Raw genomic sequence first — 2238 nt, 5'->3', positions numbered from 1 at the left:
TAGGGGTTTGCACTTTGAATAAATAATGTCTACAGTATTTCCAGCTTTGTTTCCTTACGATCTCTATGGGGGTGTTATAAATAATGAGGCGTTGGTAAAAGAGTTGGCTGTGGGTGAGGTTGACTAGCTTCCTTTCATCTACACTATTGCTAAATTAGTCTTCTTACTGTTAGTTTCACAGTATAAGTGAGCATGTTTCAGGACAAGGATAATCCAAATTACGTCTTTTCTTACCAATATATACGATAATAAGAATATACATTTTTCAGTCATTGAAAATAAAAATAATTTTATATTAAAAGATGAGAAAACGTGATATTAAACTCTCTTTGCTGGTCCCAACGTCACCATAAACTAGCGGTTCTCTTCTCAACCTTGGATCCCCAGTACTTCAGCGGTAAATCTACAGGCTTCCGACGCTAAAAGTCGGGTTTCGATACCCATGATGAACAGAGCACAGATGGCCCATTGTGTAGCTTTGCGCTTAACAACAACCAAACTCAACCTGAAGGGCACCCCCTTGGAGTGTGCCAGACACAGAAGAAGGTCCGCCATACTTGGCTCCCTGTGAGGTTAGCCGATTTCAATCAGTACACTTTTTTTTGCCCGATCTCATGTGTGTGTGTGTGTGTAATGTAAGAGAGGGGCGCAGATGGTATACAGGGGGCTTCAGACAAAAACGATTGGGAACCACTGCTTTGAGCTAGTCTAGGGTATGTTCTATTTGACAGCTGTGTTGATGAAGATGGCAGATACACAAAATAGAGCAAAACATAAGAGCACACAACAGAATGTCGAAGTTTATGGAGTTTAATATCATGTGTGTGTGACAGAATCGAATTTGTTTTTTTCTCAAGTTAAAAACATACACAATTATAAATGTACTTCGTTCTTTTGTGTGTTGTGTATTTAAGAAAAACTACCCATGTGGCTTCCTAATTTATCGTTTTGTTCTCGTGCCATTTTGCGTGAATTTGATGAATCAAAGAATATTTAGAAAGATTTTTGTTTGTTTGTAGTTAAGCACAAAGATATACAATGGGCTATCTGCGCTCTGCCCACCACGAGTATCGAAACCCAGTTTCTATAGTTGTTTGTAAGTCCGCAGAAATACCGCTGTGCACTGGTGGCCAATTAGAAAGCAGATGATAACTTGTGCTTCTGTGTTTGTTTTTCTGAACAAATCCACATACGTTGTGTCCGTCACGGGGAATCGAATCCCGAATTTTAGCACTATAAGTCCGTGAACTTACCGCTGTCCTACTGGAAGACAATATAACTTGTGGAAAAAAAATAAATAAAGTATCCAAAAACCTTAAGTTTCTATTGTTAACATATAGCAAAAGACATGGAAAACACCTTGATTTGTTTTTCAGGGAAAAATAAGGAAAACAGCCTATAAACGTTCAGTTTTTGTGGTTTTGTACATATTTGATTGATATTACTGGCCCTAGATTAAAAAACAAAAAACTCCACTATAACCATGAAATGTAACAGACCTGAGTATTACATAAACCATACAGTGTGACACACATGAGTATTACATAAACCATAGTGTGTGACACACATGAAATGTAACAGACCTGAGTATTATATAAACCATACAGTGTGACACACATGAGTATTACATAAACCATACAGTGCGACACGCGTGAAAGGTAACAACCTGTGTATTACATAAACCATACAGTGCGACACACGTGAAATGTAACAGACCTGCGTATTACATAAACCATACAGTGCGACACACATGAAATGTAACATACCTGTGTATTACATAAACCATACAGTGCGACACACGTGAAATGTAACAGACCTGTGTATTACATAAACCATACAGTGCGACACACGTGAAATGTAACAGACCTGTGTATTACATAAATCATACAGTGTGACACACATGAAATGTAACAGACCTGAGTATTACATAAACCATACAGTGCGACACGCGTGAAATGTAACAGACCCGAGTATTACATAAATCATACAGTGTGACACATGAAATGTAACAGACATGAATATTACATAAACCATACAGTGCGACACACGTGAAATGTAACAGACCTGTGTATTACATAAACCATACAGTGCGACACACGTGAAATGTAACAGACCCGAGTATTACATAAACCATACAGTGCGACACACGTGAAATGTAACAGACCTGAGTATTACATAAACCATACAGTGTGACACGGAAACATAAAAACGGTTCACGTGACAAATTCTGAAACATAA

This window comes from Limulus polyphemus, unplaced genomic scaffold (genome assembly GCF_000517525.1).
Source record: "Limulus polyphemus unplaced genomic scaffold, Limulus_polyphemus-2.1.2 Scaffold1473, whole genome shotgun sequence".
In the NCBI taxonomy this organism is placed as follows: Eukaryota; Metazoa; Arthropoda; class Merostomata; order Xiphosura; family Limulidae; genus Limulus; species Limulus polyphemus.
This window is presented reverse-complemented; position numbering follows the sequence as displayed.